Raw genomic sequence first — 12,361 nt, forward strand, 5'->3', positions numbered from 1 at the left:
TAAGGTAGTTCTGACATAGCCTCAAGGTATGTTTTGGGTCGTTATCTTGCTGGAGGATGAACCCCTGACCAACTAGGCGTAGAACAGAGGGTATTGCATGGCACTGCAAAATGCTGTGGTATCCCTTTTGGTTCAGGGTGCCAGTCACTCTGTGCAAGTCGCCAACTCTGGATCCAGCAAAAGAGCCCCAGATCATCACGCTTCCTCCTCCATGTCTGACAGTTGGTGTCACACACTGAAGAACCATCCTTATGCCTACTCGATGGTGTACAAAAACCCTGCGTGATAAACCGAAGATTTCAAATTTTGATTCATCGGTATACAAGACCTTCTTCCAGTTTTCAGTAGTCCACTGGCGGTGCTTCATGGCCCAGGCAAGCCACTTTTTCTTATTTTGCCATCTTAGAAATGGCTTTCTTACTGCCACTCGACTTGTCAAATTTGCAGCTTGAAGTCTTCTCTTCACTGTTGAAACTGAGACTTCCTTACTAAGACCAGTGTTAAGCTGTGCTTGAAGCTGCTGTCCTGTGAGCCGCCTAACACGAAAGCTGTTGACTCTCAAAAACTTGTCTTCTGATTGTGTTGTGGCTTTGGGTCTGCCAGACCTCTTCCTGTCAAAGTTTCCTCTAGTTTCCAAGTGCCTTTTGATGGTGTCGGAAACTGTACTCACTGACACCTTGGCTCTTTGCAATTTCTCGAAAGGAAAGACCTACACTTTTAAGGGTTTTATGGTCTGTCTGTCTTCCTTTGTTAATTGTCTTTTTCTTGCCATTATGATGGCAATATACTACTTCCTGCAGTGCAATATTGTTCAAATAATGTTTTGGAGGGTGTAGCGACACAATCTGTTCCAACACTGCTTTTATGCAGACAGAGGGTTTGTAACTAATCAACAAAAGTTGGGACACTTGTAGGAATTGTATGCATCAACTTTCAAGGCTTAATTTACTTCCATTGCTGCAGAACAGCTGCAGTTGCTAACCCATTACTTGTTCCCTGAAAAGGGCCTTTTTTAACAACTCTGAAATTTACATTATTTTTCAGTTTTTGGTAACCTAAACATTTTTTTAAACCTCTGGCTGTTTACCACTTAGCTTTGTGCCATTTCAGGTTATTCACTGGACTTGAACAGCTTAAATTTCAGTAAAAACTGGAAAAATTGGGGTGTTCTAAAACTTTTGACCGGTAGTGTATATATATATATATATATATATATATATATATATATATATATATATATATATATATATATATATATAGTTATCACAATAACAATAACACTATGATGTGTGTTGGACGATGGTGAGGATCTCTTTCGTTGAACATCTTGAATGACCCTCATGGGATAACAACAGTAGTAATAATACCTCTTTAGTCAAGACATAACAATCAGTATATACCTTCCACAAACTATGCAGTACTTGTTATGTAGCAATTGGAACACCATTATACCATCTGTGATACGTTTTCACAAACTTGATACTGACGAACACAAAGCAACTGTATGTCGTCAAGAGCAATTGTGTCGTCATCGGTTGCACACGTTATTTGTTGCAAGCTGATGTGCACAATCTTGGAAGTAATAAAATCACAACACACGAAGTGCAAGCGCTTGCTCAATTGTCTTTCTCTGTGACGATAACATATGATTGGGTTGGTTTATGAACTGCATATTATATGTGGAGAAGCAACGTCTACAAAAAGACGTCATCATACGTCTGATGAAATCGGTGAAGAAACCGGTTTTACTTTCGAATCGGGCGCTTGTTGGACACGATTCGCTGGACAAATCGGTTCCAATCACTCCAATGACATACACTGCACGACATTCATTTGCTCTGTCACTTGTTTTAGAAAGATTTCCATGCAGTATGAAAGCACACACACACACACACACACACACACACACACAATCCAGATCGAGCTTGTGTGATAAGTAACATTGGACGAAGAAAGCATCAGACAGAGAAACCACATGTCACTGTTGCTGCCAGAGCCACAGATGTCCCAAACGAGCCACATCCCAATACGGTGCTCGTCATTTCCATCGATGGATGGCTGTCGATCCACCACCGCACTGATAAATTGTTTGGGCAACTTGAAAGCACGCTCTGATCGCAAAGCGACCGCTACAACCTTGCACGCATGGTGGGGCTCACAAACCGCCCCTGCAAAGAATAAAGTGGGCCTGGGGATGGCCTTTTGTAAATAGTTACACAGAGAGAATGTCTCTTTTATGAAGAAAGACAATGCGATGAAGCTCCACTCGCCTGACCCTCCTGGAGACATTACGCTGTGTTCGATATACACAAAAGGACGAGCGGAAAAAAATAATTACGGGAGGTGCCTGCGAGTGTGGACATGTGGGTTAGGGTGGGGGTGAGGGGGGTGAGACATATATGATATAAGTTTGTGGGTGCTTGGGATTTTTAAAGGAAAAGGCACATGCAGCCAAAAAAGTAATTCGATCTACCCCACTGAACTAGGAATAAACAAGCGAGAGCACATCCGGTCTCAGGCACCATTTCACCCGCTTCCCAGTAGGCTTCTTCAGGCCAATAGACACCAAGCTCCAACACTTGTCCACTTTTATTCCTGAAGTGACAATTCGTCTCTGTTCACTTGCTGGTGTGGTCAATGCGGGACTTTCAAAATGACATGTGAATGCTAACAAGGCCTTTCACGCATGCGCTGTGTGCGTTTTCAGGGACTCGCTTCTGCTAGCATAAAATAAGTAATTCAAATATTCCTTTTTACATAATTTTCAGCATTTAAACGAAAGAGTGACAATTTCAAGATGACTAACCATAATTGTTGGTTTCCTCGATGCAAATCTGACTCAAGTAAATAAATATAGGAGATATGAGAAATATCGGTGGATGTGAGGTGTCTTGGATTGGGGATGATCTGAGATGTTGGTGAACAGCTGTCTTTAAGACCTGGAGGGAACAATGAGATTGAAGAGAATGTGGAAGTTTGTTCCACAAATGGTTAAAAGGAGGAACAAATGAGTGGAGGTTAGCAGTGATCCCAGATGATTAGATAATTTCACCAGAAGGGGGGTTGATGTTGCACCGTGTGAGCCCTGCAAAAACGTGGGGGAAGACAAATCATGGAAAGAGCAGAGGGTGCAAGACCAGAAAGGAGGCGGTGGAATACAAAAAGATCACCAACCTGTCTGCAATAGCGAATGATAAGCCCTTAGACTCAGCTTCATTGCAGGAGATTCCAATAATCTTAAAGACCTTGGTTTCCATGGTGCCAAGCTAAGCAAGATGTGAAGTAGAGGAACCAGCCCAGAGGGAAGAGTGATACTCCATCAATATGCAGATGATGGCCTTGTACATGGACAGGAGCTCAAGTGTACCAAGGAAGGATTTTGTAACGATGGAGGATGCCCAATCGGTGGCTGGCTTTGAAGGCCAACTTTGAAATGTGCCTTGCCAAGAAAGATCATGGCTGATAATGAGACTCAGGAGTTTGAATAACTGAACTTCCTCAAGAGTATTGTTGAGAAAGTAGATCTAGGAAGGTTTGCTCGATGGTCCTTTTAGAGAAGATTGTAAGAGTGTGAGATTTATCAGAATTTTCTATCATGCTAACACCTCTTTGGAGTCAGGACAGGTTCCAGAGGACAGGAGATTAGCATATATAACAACAGAATTGAAGAAAGGTTTTAGAGAAAAAATATGGAATTATGAATGTGTTAACTTGACTTCGGTTGTGGGGAAGGTGTTGGAGATGTTAATGAAGGAGCTGATAGGGAATGTTTTGGATAATTTCAAACAAATTGAAGATAGCCAGCACAGAGGTCATATTTAACACTTTTATTGGAGTTCTATAAAGTAGTTTCTGATTGGCTGGATGAGGGAAGTTCAGTTTATGTAGTACATCTAAACTTTAAGAAGGCATTTGCTGAGGTATCACAAAGGAGATTGTGAGCTAAGGTGTGGACTTGTCATTTGGCTGGAAGAGTAGCTAAATGGATTGGAAACTGGCTTAATGATACGAAGAAAAGTGTGGAAAGGGGTCGAAGATGGAGGTACGGAGTGGAAGAGAAAGAAGGAGAGGGTTGGGAGAGAGAGGGGTGGAAGAGAGGAGAGGGTTGGGAGAGAGAGAGAGAGGGGTGGAAGGGAGAGAAAGAGAGAGAGAAGTAGAGAGAGAGAAGGAGAGGGTTGGGAGAGGAAGGGGTGGAAGGGGGAGAGAGGGGTGGAAGGGGAGAGAGGGGTGGAAGGGGGAGAGAGGGGTGGAAGGGGGAGAGAGGGGTGGAAGGGGGAGAGAGGGGTGGAAGGGGGAGAGAGGGGTGGAAGGGGGAGAGAGGGGTGGAAGGGGGAGAGAGGGGTGGAAGGGGGAGAGAGGGGTGGAAGGGGGAGAGAGAGGTGGAAGGGGGAGAGAGGGGTGGAAGGGGGAGAGAGAGGTGGAAGGGGGAGAGAGAGGTGGAAGGGGGAGAGAGAGGTGGAAGGGGGAGAGAGGGGTGGAAGGGGGAGAGAGGGGTGGAAGGGGGAGAGAGGGGTGGAAGGGGGAGAGAGGGGTGGAAGGGAGAAGGAGAGGGTTGGTAGAGAGAGGGGTGGAAGGGAGAGAGGGTTGGAAAGGGGAGAAAGAGAAAGAGAGAGAGGGGGAGAGAGAAGGAGAGGGTTGGGAGAGAGAAGGAGAGAGAGAGAGAGAGAGAGAGAGAGAGAGAGAGAGAGAGAGAGAGAGAGAGAGAGAGAGAGAGAGAGAGAGAGAGAGAGAGAGAGAGGAGTGGAAGGGAGAGAGGGTTGGAAGGGAGAGAGAGGGGTAGAGGAGAGAGAGAAGGGGCGGGAGAGGGGGAGAGAGAGAGGGGTGGGAGAGAGAGAGGGGGAGAGAGAGAGAGGGGTGGGAGAGAGAGAGAGAGAGAGAGAGAGAGAGAGAGAGAGAGAGAGAGAGAGAGAGAGAGAGAGAGAGAGAGAGAGAGAGAGAGAGAGAGAGAGAGAGAGAGAGAAAGATGGGGTAGGGAAAGGGGAGGAGGAGGAAGGTAGGGAGTCCAAAAGCTGAATCCCCAAATCCAAACCACAGAATCGAACCCAGCAGCAGCTCCGACCACCAAAAAAATACCCATCTGCAAATCCTGCACACTCCCCGACACTCTGGGCTCAAAACAGAGCACAAACATCACAGCACAACATAACCACTTCCAAACCACAACACAACCACTTGTGGTAACTTATCACAATCACCCACTGTTTATCACTTCATGGAAGTTGGAAGAGGGATGAGAGGGAAGAGAGAGAGAGGAAGGAGGGGTGGGGGAACGAGGACAAACGAATAGATGGGAAAGAAGGGATGCATCGAGGGAAGGGATGGATAGATGGAAGGATGGATGGAGGTAAGGATGGATAGAGGGAAAGATAGATAGAATAGATGGGATGGAGGGAAGGGATGGGTGGATGGATGGATGGATGGATGGAGGGTGAATTCACAACAAGTTCCCCAGTTGTTCCTGAACACACGATATAATACTCCAATCTCACAGTGAACACAAAGTGTAAGGACTGAATGATGAAAGAATGAATGAATGAGTTCCCACATTCTGTTCCTTCATCTGCCATTACATTCCATGTAGCATCTGCAATGAGCTTTGGCTTTGTAAACAAATTTCCCATAATAACCTCTTCAGTACTCCACCAGGGGGTGCATCTCCAAGCATCTCCAGCTCACTATGACTGCTACGAGGTGAAGGTTATTTCTTAAACTTTTGTAAGGTTTAATGAAGACAATGGAACACACGATTATAATAAGTACTTAATTTACATGATCACTGAACATTGTTTTGTTTGTCAATTTGTAATTATATTTGCAAAAAGACAACAGCGATGATAAAAGATCATTTACACCACCATCTACTGCCTCGCCATGGCTTAAAAACGCCGCTTTGGTCCATCAATCCATCCCTTCCCTTCAATCCTTCCCTCCATCCATCCCTTCCATCCCTTCCCTCCATATATCCGTTGATAAGGAACGGAAGGCTTGGCACTGCAGGGCACAACACAGGCACGTGGTCGGTCGATTATTTTTGATTGTGTTTATCAGGGGAACAGTGCAGAGGGACAGTGCAGGTACTATGGTTACGTATTGTCATGGCTTGGATATGAACAACCAAGCAGCTTGTAGAGCACTCACCAAGTGGCTTAAGCACTCAAGCAAGCACTCCAACGAAACGGTTTATTATGGTCATAGGAGGTGTTTAATATCACTGATCGCTGATTGGTAATATTAAACACCTCAAGGAGATGCCCGGAATGTCAAACAATGGCCGAATTGGACAAATGAACACCTTTTCAGTGATTCTAGAGATTTTGAAATTTGGCTCAGGTTAAGAGATTTAGTTAAATACTCAGGTTATCACATGTGCAGAAAGGAAATAAAGCCATGAACACTGGCGTCTCCGGGAATTTATAAACATTCCAATGTGTCCAACGATTTGTTGGTATGATAATCAGGCATTCAATGATATGAGTGAGGAAAGTGAAAAAAAAAACTTTATCGTTAAGATCTTTATCCTTTATCCAAGTTAGGGTTGTTGAGCAGCCCCCAAAAAAATGGCGAATTAAGACCCCAGCAAGGGACAGTGAAGTGACCCAAGGATGAGCCTTGATAAAAGGATAATTAAATAAGGCCGTTAATTACCTTCAAAGGAGGTGTTTAAAGGAACCCAAACACCCAATTTTCATTCATGCACTCCCTTGGAGTTCCCTTAATATGCATGCAAAGTTTTAGACCACCAAGTTTCATGGTTTGGTTGTTGAGAACGAACACACCACACATGAACACACACACTGACATTTATTAGTATAGCTTAGAGAATACTGAGTATAGCTGATGGATAAGGGAAGGTTTATTCCTGATACATGAAACACCCAACAGCCCACACCTACAGAAAACAGACTTTTTTGAATGCGACCACATTTTCCATCCAAACATCGTGCAACTTTGTTTAAGAACGAGCTCAAATGAGCTAAGATCCTCGTCCTCTTAATGATGACGTCATACAAACGAATATGACGTCATTGTGATGTATCAGGTTTGCGATAAATTATCTGTGCTAATGCCCGGCTTGATTCCCGCAAACAAAATTCAAACAGCTTGCCTAGTTTCGGAGATAATGGTATAGGCGATTTTCATTAGCGACGATATTATGACGTCAACTTTTTTTCTAGGAAGAATTTCCAAAATCGGACATGGTTACTGCCTGCGCGTGGGCTTTCTGCATATACACATGGTAAGTTTCACGAAGATCCGATGAAAACTCTGGGTTGTGAAACAAAAAATGTCAAAAAGAGGAATGACGTCATAAAAATTGATATGACGTCATAGTGATGTATCATATGTGCGGTAATTCATCTCTGTAATGCCCTGTTCGATTCCTGCAAACAGAATTCAAAAAGCTTGCCTAGTTTTGGAGATAATTTTTAGGCGATTTCCATTAGCGGAGATATTTTGACGTCACAATGTTTTTTCGAGGAGGAATTTTCAAAATCGGAGATGGTTACTGTCTGCGCAGGGTATTTTTACATATATATGCCAAGTTTCAGGACGTTTCGATGAAAACTGTAGGCTGTGAAACAAAAAAGTCCACAAGAAGAAGATGAAGAACAACAACGTGAGTAAGACTTAGAGATCCTCCACGAGGATCTAAAAATCTCCATGGCTAGGTGCTCTCATGTTGAAAGTTTTGTCTCAATCACTCAAGGGGTTGCAGAGAAAACGAATTTAAAAGGGAATAAAGGTGAAAAAGAGGGTGGAAGAAAAAAAAATAAAAAGATGAGGGCCTTGGCCGATGTTCCACAACATGGTCAAGGATGGCTGTGGATGCCAATTACTAGTTTTAAATTGACTCACAGAAATTTCAAATATTATCAACCGATATTGCGCACTTCTAACTTCCCACAAATGTTTAATGGGTTATAGCACCACAAAAGTGAAAATAAGCCAAACTTTTGCACAGTATAGTACTGTATAAAATATAGCCGCCCCCATTCCACTGCCCGTACTGCCACCACCAAGGCGGCGAGAGTGAGCGCAAGTGGGGCAGAACACATCCCGAAGGCGCGCTAGTGCTCGTGCTATTGGCCCTGGCGTAGCGAATCGAGTTTAAAGCGACCATATGGTCTCGAGATGGGCTCATTTGTCTTGGTGTCAGCACGCAAACAATGGCCCGATCGTGCTGATATGACGGTGGGTGGGAGCTGCCTTGGACGCCCCTCTCTGTTGATATCACGATCCGCGTAGCCGCGGAATAGTGCTTCAGATGGCCTGTGGCCACAACAGTAGGGACTAAACGACGTCCAATGGAACGCATCAAATCGCCATGGAGACGCCTCATTTGCGCTCACATATTATGACGGTATGAGCTCGAGGAGCACGTGCTGATGGGAATTTGCAATAATTTCCCTTCAACAAAATAAATCCATGAGTAAATAAGATGAAATCAATGACTGCCTTTCAATTGAAGTCGATTATTACATCACTACTATACCAACTCAAACATTATTATATATCTTTCTATATATCTATATATCTAAAAAAATATATATATATATGTATTTTGTTTTTTCAAATCCTTTCATTTTTCCTAAAACACTCCGCGGCACTCGGTGATGAACCTCTGAAAGTTTGACGAAGATCCGCTTGGCCATCTCTGAGAAAAATGGTACTATTAATAATTTCCCTCGCTGAAGGGTAGGGTATTAAATTTGTGTCCGTTTGTTGTAAAAGCAAAGATTTTTCAAGTATATTGGTCAGTCCATTTTGTTATTCTGTCTGTCTGTCTGTTAATCGCCTACACATCACAATTTAAAACTGATTTTAACCAATTTGTAGAGGTAGTCTCAACAGAGAAGCCTATTGATTTTGAGGTCAAAGGTCAAAGGTCATCTTGAGGTCAAATTTCTAAAATCGTCATTTTTTTCATCAAATCGACTTGAACAGGATTTGCATATTGCATCACTGAATTGGCAAACCAAATATTTTTAAGATCAACAAGTCAGAGGCCAACTCAAGGTCAAACTTCTAAAATCATCAATTTCAACTGAAAAATCATCAATTTTCATCTGATTAACCTGGAAGTTAAGCAGCAATTGCATAGTGCATCACTGAATTTGGAAACCAACTATTTTTGATAGTCATCTTGGGATAAAATTGTCCAAAGGAAAAAATTTGATGACAACATCGGTTACGTGATTCGGCAGCCATATTGTTTTCTTTTTTTAAGAAAACCTTCAAAATATTCTTCTCTGAAGTAGCTGATCAGATCGAGGTGACACTTTACACGTATGACCACAAGTTTCACATATATGACATCATAGGTCACATTGTTTGGCAGCCGTGTTGCATTTACCCAAAACTTATAAAGATCTTCTTCTTCAGAATGGCTGGACAGATTGAGGGGAATCTTCACACAAATGTTTCCCAAGCCATCGGTGTACAAGCTTGTTGAGAAATAATTGATAGGTTAAATGGTTTGGCAGCCATATTGGATTGTAGTAAAATATTAAATAATGTTTTCTCTGGAACCGCTTAATCAATTTATGTGAAGCTTCATAATTATCATCTAATAGTGATAAGAGATGCATGTTTTAAATTTCAACTTGATCGGGCACATGATCTGACAGGCAGAATTTTTTAATTTTTGTGATCTGGGATATTTTTGATTATTTATTTATTGGTTTATTGAATAAGGTTCACTTGGCTGCGCCTGCATGGGTTTGAGGGTAGAGGAGTAGCAGCTGAAATGTGAATCCTATCCAGGTTCCTCCTGATAGATATATATATATATATATATATATATATATATATATATATATATATATATATATATATATATAAATTTATTGAGATATATATATATATAAATATATATATATATATATATATATATATATATATATATATATATATATATATATATATATATATATATATCAATAAAAAACCAAAGGGAATGCAGATTAAACTAGAGGAGGAGCACTCGGGAGAGTGCAAAACCTCCGCCGCCAATACTGCTGGGTCACTCAAGTAAAGCCTATATCTTATTCATTAAATATGATGTCAACAGTGCTGACAGAGTTATAGTTATTTTCTCCAACATTTTTTGGGGGGTGGGGGGGGGTTGGAAATCACTTAAAACATGTAGAAATGAAAAAAAAATTTCTCTAACTCTTTTTTTGTGGGTGGTTGGAAATCACCAAAAACATATAGAAATGCAAAAAAAAAAAAAATTTTCTCTAACAATTTTTTTTTGGGGAGGGGGGACCAAGTCCAAAATTTAATGGCATGATCCTTGGACCATACCTAACCCCCCCACCCACCAAGTTTCGTCGAAATCCGTCGAGGAGTTTTTCCGTAATACTGTTCACAAACAAACAAACAAACAAACAGAAAGGGGTGAAAACAGTAACCTCCGATCTTCGATGGCGGAGGTTAATAAAATAAACATTTCTGGCTGTCAGACCATGCATCCGATCAGGTTGAAATATCAAACATATATTCCCCATCGCTACTAGATCATAATTTTGAAGTGAAAGTTTCACGTCAATTGATGCAGCAGATCAAGAGGAAGAATTGAAAAAATATTTTCTTCAATCCAAGATGGCTGCCAAACCATGCTGAATGAAGCTGAAGAATGAATCAATTATTCATGAACATCCTGGTATCCCCAAGGCTTGCAGAAAGTGTGTGAAGTTACCCTCGATCTGTCCAGCTGTTCTGGAGAACATTTTTAAAGGTTTTAGGGTAATTCCCATATGGCTGCCAAACCATGTGACAGGTGGGGAACTTTTTGTTCCTCATGGATAGGTGGTCAAAGCTGTAAAGTTTTACCTCGATCTGTTCAGCCGTTTCAGTAAGGGAGATTTTTAAAGGTTTTCTTTTTTAATATGGCTGCCAAACCATGTGACAGATGACGTCATTTTTTTGTTGTTGTTGCCAAATTTATCCTCAGATGACCTTGAACAATTTTCATACTGATCGGATGTAGCATTCTACGTATGCAATTATGACGTCATAACGAAGGCAGCTATGACATCATAAAGACAAAATCACACTTATTTCCCATGCTGAGTATTTGGCATATGCCAAGTTTCAATTTTTTCCATGGAGTATGCAATTATGACATCGTAACGAAGGCAGCTATCACATCATAAATAAAAAATAACACTTATTTCCCACTAGCAAATACAACCCGTCGCTTCGCTGATGGGGGGTATTAAGGAGGGGGGTTGAGAGAAGAGGAAGAGAGGGGAGAGGGAGGAAAGAGAGAGGAGGCAGGAGCGAGGGGAAGCTAGGAAGGGGGTGGGAGGAGGGTAGAGCGATGCCTCACCAAACGTTGCTATACCACGGAAGGGAGGGATGCGAGGAGAGGGTGTGAGAGAGAGGGAGAGAGAGAGAGAGAGAGAGAGAGAGAGAGAGAGAGAGAGAGAGAGAGAGAGAGAGAGAGAGAGAGAGAGAGAGAGAGCATGAAAAAAAAGAAGAGAGAAAGGTGAGGGGTGGAGGTTGATTTAGTAAAGAGATGATAGGTTATGCTTAATGACCGAACACACACACAAAAACAAACTCATGTCAGAACAGCTGTACAAACAACGACACAACTGAGTTTATAATCTAATCCTTTGGAACATCTGCAAAAAAAATTTATGTCCCAGTTCAGGAAAAATTTTGGGAACATGAATGAAAAATAATCACTAAAAACATGGAAGTGCCTATCGCTCACGTATGACCTAATGATCCCATCGAGCGTGAACATCAAAAACAAAGTGTTGTGACCAGATATCATACTTAGCTACAAATAAATAGAAGAAGGCATTGCTGATTGAGGTGTTAATACCAGTGATTTTAGACTAAACGATGCAGAAATCAAGAAAATGACCAAACACCAAGATCTCAAGAATGAAGTGAGAAGATCCTAGAAGCTGAAGAATGCCAACGTTGTACCAGTGATAGCTGCACCGACAGGAATGATGACAAAGAACCTCACATACATATTAAATATAGGGACAATACCCCTGGGTGCTCACCTGGTAGCAGCTGGATAAGATAACCAGGCAACCACTGGTCGCTAAGCATGGATGACCCACAAAATACATTAAATGCCATGAACATGAAAAGAATGTAAATACCTATGGATTTCTTTTTAATGCCATGAACAAACCTTGGTACAACACAGGTGATAAAGGTTGTGGTCAAGTATCATCGAAATTGTGTGTGTGGTTTCAGAAAAGAAAGCAAATACATTTTTGGGGGGGTAAGAGCAACCCCCCCCCCCCCCACCTGTAGAACCCATTAGACCCCAATTTTTTTTTAATGTCGTGAACAAACTTTTGTACATCACAGGTGGTGAAGATCGTGG

This window comes from Eptatretus burgeri, chromosome 5, assembly GCF_056783735.1.
Source record: "Eptatretus burgeri isolate ZD-2024b chromosome 5, Ebu_testis_v1, whole genome shotgun sequence".
Taxonomy (NCBI): domain Eukaryota; kingdom Metazoa; phylum Chordata; class Myxini; order Myxiniformes; family Myxinidae; genus Eptatretus; species Eptatretus burgeri.